This window comes from Octodon degus, unplaced genomic scaffold (genome assembly GCF_000260255.1).
Source record: "Octodon degus isolate 3935 unplaced genomic scaffold, OctDeg1.0 scaffold00135, whole genome shotgun sequence".
NCBI lineage: Eukaryota > Metazoa > Chordata > Mammalia > Rodentia > Octodontidae > Octodon > Octodon degus.
In genome coordinates this window covers 1,472,401-1,480,464 of record NW_004524711.1, presented here as the reverse complement: position 1 = coordinate 1,480,464, position 8,064 = coordinate 1,472,401, and the positions used below count along the sequence as shown (strand labels likewise).

General features: G+C 39.9%; 2 pseudogenes; both read right to left on the bottom strand.

The window, feature by feature from the left end:
* Positions 1-1,063: 1,063 nt before the first annotated feature.
* Positions 1,064-3,368, bottom strand: LOC101573925 (annotated as a pseudogene).
* Positions 3,369-7,219: 3,851 nt separating this feature from the next.
* LOC111812668 lies at positions 7,220-7,378 on the bottom strand (annotated as a pseudogene).
* Positions 7,379-8,064: the final 686 nt, after the last annotated feature.

Here is an 8,064-nt window from a genome sequence, read left to right as displayed (position 1 = left end):
CTCCTCCTCCTCTTCCTCCTCCTCCTCCTCCTCCTTCTTTTTGCAGAACCAGGGATTGAACTCAGGCCCTTGTGCTTGCCAGGGAAGAGCATATTCCACTGAGCCATCTCCCCAGCCCCCGATCATCTTCTAATAGGAAGAAATGGAGCACAACATTTTAAACTCCATTCAGCCTGCTTACTTCCAAAGAAAGTGATGGAGCCATCTTAAACATTTGAAATCTCTTCAAGTCGCTTTCCATTAAAATGTATTTCTATATATACTATCCATGAATACACTGAAGCATGAATCCCATGAAATCAAAACATATCAAAATGCACACTAATATAGATAAACTGTACAGAATATATTTAATCCTCCCAATCTAGAGCATAAACCAGCAGAACCTGTGATAACTCAACTAAGGTTAAAATCTCATTTCAAAACACTCCTCCACATCAATTCTCAGAAGATACATTACAGGACCACACAAGTAATTGTTTAGCAGGAGGCCAAAGAGTGCCAATTACAGACGAAAGCTTTGACTTTCAAAGGATAAAGCGGTCTTCCAGATAGTGCTGCGTCTTTTAGGCTTCTGCTTTGGGGAAGGACACTACAATAAGGAAATACTCTGGGGGCTGGGGATGGAGCTTAGTGGTAGGGCACATGCTTAGTGTGTGCAAGACCCTGGGTTCTATCCCTAGTACTAAAAAAAAAAGATCAACTTACAAATATAGTATAGGCAGATATGTACAGAATAGGCAAAAAATTTAAAAAAGATCAACTTATAGATACAGTAGAGGCAGACAGGATTTTATCTTACAATCTAGATAATATATTAGAATAAAGCTGTAATGAATTCATTTTCCTTTTCAAATGACAACCCGATGAAATTCAATAGTATTAGTTAGAAATGACAATGATCAAATGATATGATTTAGATGAACCCTTACCCTCTGCAAGGGTTGGGAACTGGCCAAATGGTTCAAAGGAAGCTCAATGTGCTATTAATTCTGTGAAAAATAGCACTCAGTTCCATGGTGTTAAACATAGTTCTGTTTCTGCCATCTAAATCCTCTACGTATCACTGACCAAATGCTTTGCTAAAACTCTGCTGCTGGCCTGTGTTTTGGGATCTGTCACTTTTATTGCTACTTCTTGATCTCTGTCCCCTGAAGTTTGTTTCCTCCCCACCGTCTGCTGAAACCCCTGCTTCCATCTCGCCGTCCCCTGAAACCACGGCCACCTTCCTGACCCTGGAGCCTCGAAATGCTTCCCGTGGTCCTTCCAGCTCTGGCTGCTCTGTGGCTATAGCAAACTACCAGCATCTCAAATTGTGGCCTTCCTCCTGTATTTCCGTAACTGCAGCAGTACGGACATCAAAAAAAAAACCCGCTCAGCTTCCCTTTGAGAAAGATCATTCCCTTCACTTTGGAATCAATATCCTCGCCCGGTTTCTCCCAAAGTCCTTTCCAAGCATAACTAACGCTTGGCATTTCAGTTGAGCCCCGTAAGATCATGTTCACAAAACCTGCCTCTGCGTTGATCCAAGAGTGCTGGCCCACTGATGTGGCTCCCGTACTGCGAGCCAGGGCTGCAGCCAGGGCCTCCACAGTGTGCTCCTCCTCCCTCTATCACTTTCCCAGCTGACTCCTTGAAGTGACCAAAGGCAGTGGGAGTCACAGGATCCAAAAGCCTGGTAGCATCTTTGCTAGAAGTTTTTATTATTTCTGTTGGAGAAGGGACTCTTACACATTTAAATTTCATTCCTGCTTTCTGCTCCACTTGTGCTGATAGTCTTCCTTGTGCGGCTAGAAGCAGATGCAAACCCCTGTCCTTCCAGCTCAGCCTGTCCGACCAGAGTGATGAAGGTAGGACTCTACATCCTTTGGTGGACAGCTTGTTCAACCAAATGGACCTCAGGGATATCTAATCCATGTGCAGCAACATTGGTTGTCACCACAACTCCAAAATCACCACTTTTAAAACCTTTCAGGGTGATTTCCCTTTGCTTCTGTCGAATGTCCCTAAGTAATGGCTGGGCATCCTGCTTTATGGCTGTATTTGTGACAGCTCCTGGGCTTCCTTCTTGGCTTCACAGAAGACAACAGTGAGCCCTTGATGGCCACTGTATACATGGATCACATCTCCGATAACTGCTGCCCTCTGAGTCCAGGGGCACTTGATAGCCAGATGCTCAACAGCTACTGCTGTTTTCTGAGTCTTTCTACCAATTAGGTCCACTTGTTCCTATGTAGATTTCATAGCAACATTAAATACCCAACTTGGGCAAGTTCCAGAAAAGTGCAAAGGTTGAGAATTGTCTTCAGAATTTTTCTTGTAAGCCACACAAAGAATCTCTCCCACTGCATCAGCAAAACCCATGTCCAACATCTAGTCAACTTCATCCAGGACAAAATGCTTAAGTTTGGGGAGATCCAGCTTGCCATTCTGTAAGTGGCCTTTGATATGACCAAGAGTCCCAAATGGGATACCAATCCCATTTCATATTTGACCTCCTTATGGTGTTTCACTATAAAAACCAGCCACTGCCAACTTTTTCGTGATGTCACTGAAGTCTCTGCTTACTTGATTTGCCAACTACCTTGTAGGTGCAAGAACAAGTACGTGGCGGGGGGCATGACCTTCTTTCTGTCTTGCAACTGTACTTGAAGTTTCTCTGTCAAAGAAATGGCAAAGGATAAAGTCTTCCTAGTGCCTCTCTGCACCTGTGCAACTAAGCCTTTCCCACTATTGACCTGGTGAAAGGTCTTTGCTTGTGTACGAAACAGGAAGGTCACTCCTTGAACTTTGAGAAGCTGAATGGTCTCTTCACATGGGAAAATTAGGGAAAGCGCCTTCTTTTTGTTCCACGGTATTTCCTGTTCTGTCTCACTGGTATTTTCTTCACTGGTGGCACCATTGGAATCAGCTTCAGGATGAGACAAGCCATTTTTCAGTCTGGCCCTTTTGACTCCAGTTTCTCCATTCATTTCTTTTTCTTTCTTCGTCTTGTTGGGCTTTGTAGCACCTATGTCTTCTTCAGAAGGCTCTTCACTTTTTATTGCTTTTTTGATTTCAGGAGAGACAACTTTCTCTTCTTTGGGCTCCTTTTGCTTTTTTGTACTCTTTTCATTTTAGGGGAAGTATCTTCATCTTGGGGTGGTTCCCATTGCTGTTTAGCCTTTTTGAATTTAGGATTCATGTCAACTTCAGAAGGCCTTCCTTTCTTCTGAAAACTTTTAGCTTTAGAAGAAATGCTTTCTTCCTTTCCTTCTGATGACTCCTCAGACTTATTAAAGTTTGGTTTTTTTCCTACCTTTCTTCTCCTTTTCTTTCTTTCTCATGGCCATGTCTGATTTCAAACTGGTGTTAGTATACAGCTTTCCTGGTATCACTTAGTACTCGCTGCCTAAGCCCATGGGTCTCCTCAACCAAGTGCAAAGGAAGAGAGTCTGTTCAGATGTTTTTGAGACATGGTCTTGCTTTATAGTTCAGGCTGGCCTTGGATTTGTGGCGATCCTCCTGCTTCAGCCTCCTGAGTGACAGGATGATAGGCAAGTGCCACCCATGCTCGGCCTTGGTTCAGTTTTATTTGTTCATAAGGGATTTATTCATTTCCTTTAAATTTTCTATTTTATTGAAATATATCTTCCTAAAGTAGTTCCTAATGATTTTCTGGATTTTGGCAGAATCCACTGTGACTTTTCCTTTTTTACTTCTGATTGCATTGATTTGGGTGATTTCTTTTGCTATTTTGGTTAAGACTCACTAAAGCTTTGTCTGTTTTGTTTCACACATTGCCACCTGCTTGAACTACTGTTGGTATATGCATGACTGTCCCTCTGGGCAGCAGTGGCCAGCAATTTGGCATCAGATGATGGAGTTCAAATTAGAACCACCTACCGGTGAGACATGCCAATTTATAGCCCATCATGAATCTTTCAAAGAGCCAACTCTTTTTTTTTTTTTTTTTTTTAATGTATTTGGTCATTACAGGGTCTCTCTACACAGCTGGGACTCCTGCTTTCAGCCTCCTCAGAGCTGGGATTACAGGCCTGTACTACTAAGCCTGAACTCTGGCCAGCTCAGCCCACCCTGGAGGCAGAGCTGGCACGGCATGTGGTGCCAGGGATCAAACCATGGTCCCTGGGCTTGCCTAAGCTGTGCGTTAGTCTGCTGAGTTATCTTGCTGGCCTTCAAAGATCCAACTCTTGATTCATTGATTCTTTGTACTTGTTTTTAGCCTTGATTTCAATAATTTCTGATCTGATATTTATGATTCTGTTTCTCATACTAACTTTGGATTTGAATTGAAAAGAATTGTTCTTTTCTAAGAACTTAAGGTCCATCATAAGGTTATTCACTTGCATTTGCTCTGTTTTACTGATGTGGGAATTCACTGCTATAAACTTCCCTTTTAGGACTGCTTTTATTGTGTCCTATAAGTTCTGCTATGTTGCACTGCATGACTGTTTGATTGTAGGAAATAATTTTTCCTTTAATTTCATCTGTGAACCACTAATTATTCAAGAGGATATTATTTAATTTTCATGTGTTCCAAAGTAGTATTATGATTACACCATTAATGCAAGAGAACAATTTCTTTTTGTATCTATCGATTTCATAGTTGCAAATTCAGACAACTGCTGATCAAAAATTTTTGGGAGGACTAGCAGTATAGCTCAGTGGTCAGTGCTAGAGTACTCACTAAGCATGAACAGGCTCTGGTTTCAAATCTCTGTCATTAGATTAAAAATTGGAAAAGAAATCATCTTTGCTGAACATGTAAAAGGCGTCCTTTGTAGCATGACAATTATGTACACAGAATTTATGTCGTGTTAGGTGTTACAAGTCATCTATAGATGATTTAATGCATGCAATAGAATATATGTGATTATACAATCCACCACTCTATATCAGGTACTTGAGAATCCACCCATCTTGGTGCTGTTGGGAAATCCTGGATATTGAGAGACAACTTATTTCTGATTTTTCCAAATCCTTGTTAGTACCTAACTAGCTGACCTTTCAAGTGGCTATGAAATGGTGGTTCATTCATGGTGTGACTTGTATCTCCCTTTTGATGGAGCACATTTTCATTTGCTTATTGGCAATTTCTGTATTCCTCTTGTGGAAAATATCTGCAGCTCCTTTGCCCACTTTTAAAACAAATTTTTTTTATTATAAAGTCATAAGAATTGATTATACATTTTAAATACAGATCTCTGACCAGATACATGATTTACACATATTTTCTCCAATTGTATGAGTTGGATTTTCAATTTTTTTGTGATGTCATTTGAAGCACAAAAAGATTGTAAACTGGGCGTGGTGCTGCACACCTATAAACCCAGCACTGGGGAGGCTAAGGCAGGAGGATTGTTTCAAGTTAAAGGCCAGCCTGGACTACACAGGAAGACCTTGTCTCAAAAACCCAAAACCTGGGGCTGGAGAGATGGCTCAGTGGAATAAGCACTTCCCTGGAAAAACCCAAAACCAACCAACCAATCAACCAACCAACCAAAAAACTCTCAAAGGATTGTAAATGTGATGAAATCCAGTTTGTCTATTTTTCTCTTTTGTTGTTCATGATGTTGGTGTCATGTCTAAGAATTCTTTGCCAATACCATGAAAATGCCTTCTATGTTTTCTTCAGTTTCATAAATTTTTCTCTTACACTTAGGTTTTTGAATCATTTTGAGTAAATTTTTGTGTCAACTCCAAGGTAATAATATTTTTATTGCCTCTTTTTCATTTTACATTGAGGAAGGGAACCCCAAAATATTGAGATGGCTAAATACATGATACCTGACCCCACACTGATGAAATTAAATAGAAAGTTGTTAATCATTTGTACTAGAGAAGAGACTCAGAGAAGGACACAGTGTGTCCCGTGGGGCCATGTGTCCTTGCATTTGGTAATAGAACAAGCATAGTTGTGTCATTTTTGAGGGTGGGGTGACCACTGGTTCCTGTGAAAGTGCATGGTGGAGAAAACTTCATAGACTGGCAGGAGGGTAAAGCCTCTTTGGTTGAGGGTGGAGTGAGATGCAGCTGGCCTAGGGGACAGGGAAACTAGCTAGGTGGAAAGTTTTCTCTGCTGTGTGAGAGAACATATCTAGCTAGAGCAAGAGATCTCACGGTTAGTATTCTGGGAACCCATTATGTTTAAAATTGTTAGGGCAGCACACAAAATGTAACACCATCCAGTGGAAAGGCTCCAGCTTCATTCTTCTGCATGTGGCCACCCCGTTGCCTCAGACTATCCCCACGGAGTGGTCTTAGAACCATTGTGGAAAAATCAGCTAACTGATGGGTGTTTAAGTTCATTTCTTGGTCCCTCATTTACTTCACTGATCTATATGTGTATCTTCATTCCAGTACCAGACTGTGTCAATTTACATTGCTTTGTAATAATTTGGAGACTGGACTGTGTGGTTCCAAATATAGTGCTCTTCCTTTTTATGATTTTTTTCTAAATAGCCCATACTTTTGTAAAGGGATGTTGGAATTTTATGTGTAGATATATTAATGTGAAAGAACATTATTATAGATTAACAAGAAGTTTGCTCCTGTCTTATAAATGGTTATAAAGAGTAGCAGCTTTAAGAAGGAGGTATACAAAACAGTAGAGGAGAATTCTTTTATAAAACAAAGTTAGCCTTAGGTGAGAATGAAGTGGTAGAAATTCAAGCGATGTAACCCTCATCTCTTTTTATGTTGAATTCGTTTTCTAATGGGAGATATCAATTAATTCTATTCACTGAATATTTCTAGATGCAGGTAGACTTTCTTGTCCCTTGTGGTGACATGGATTAGACCATTATTTAGGAACAGAAGTAATAGTAGTCACTACTTGATATAAGCTATAAGAGCCAGTGCATTTTTTTAACCATTTTTATTTTATCCTGCTTTTTAAAATTAAGTAAATTTTATTTTAAATAAATTTCATGTGATTTAGTTAGGGTCACTTTAATGAGGCTGTCTTCAGAGTAGCCCTCTTAGAAAGAACTGAAGCTTAATCCAGCCATCTCATCTGCCTTGCCACAATTCTTCTATCTCTACTTGAATTATGGATATTGGCAACTGGGGTCTTATATCCAATTTCGTCTAGCAATACATTTTTGAGGCCTAGAATTTGAATTGTACATAGTGTTGGTATTTTGGCACATAACCTAGATTCTTAACCTTTCATTTCTAATACTGAAAGGGAGCATTTTTCAGTCAGTATTAGGCAAAATGTTACAGGCCTCATTGTCACCACTGTAAATATTTACTGTTATGAAAGCATAACCTGTGTCTCAACTTTAGCCACATTGACCATTATCCTGCTTTGTAACTTGAAAAAGGTGGACTTTCCTTAGCTAGGATTTCTGAGTGGGCATGGAACAGGGCAAAGCCTGTCCTTTCCCCCACCCAAGTTTACTTGTGTGACAGAATTAAACCACTGTGGTCATAAGACACTGCATATCCAATTGTTATCAAATCTTTACCAAAGCATAATCAAATATATCCTAGAAAATTAATCTTGAAAGTAGGATTGTCACATCATCTAACCTTGAGCATGGGCTTAGGAATTGGAAGCTACCCTGGGAAAAATGCTTATTGGTACTGGAAGAATACCAATCCACGTAGGGGATAAAACTCTTGAGAAAAGTCTTGCATGCAATGATTTATAAGCAGAACCATGAATCAGTGGCAAATCTTATGGAAGAGGTTTTAAGCAAAGTATTAGAAATGCAAGACAGGTCCTATTGATTTCAGTTGACAAGGTATTACAAGATAGAGGCAAGCTCAAGGAAGAATTGGGCTGCTTACAAGCAAGGATTAAAGTGAACCGAGTAAGTGTAGAAATTTAGAAACCTGAAGTACTGGACAAGGTGACTGCTTCACAATGCCAACAAGTAAATAGGAAATGAAAAGACCTTTCAAATTCAGCTGTATGATAAGCATTAGAACAAGTGTTTGTTCATTGTAGCCATTGCTAAAATGTATGAATGCCTTAGAGCATTCAGTAAATCCTTTAAACTGAACAACATGGTTCAATTAAAAAGAGATTAAAGTGGTTATCCTCTAGTTTTG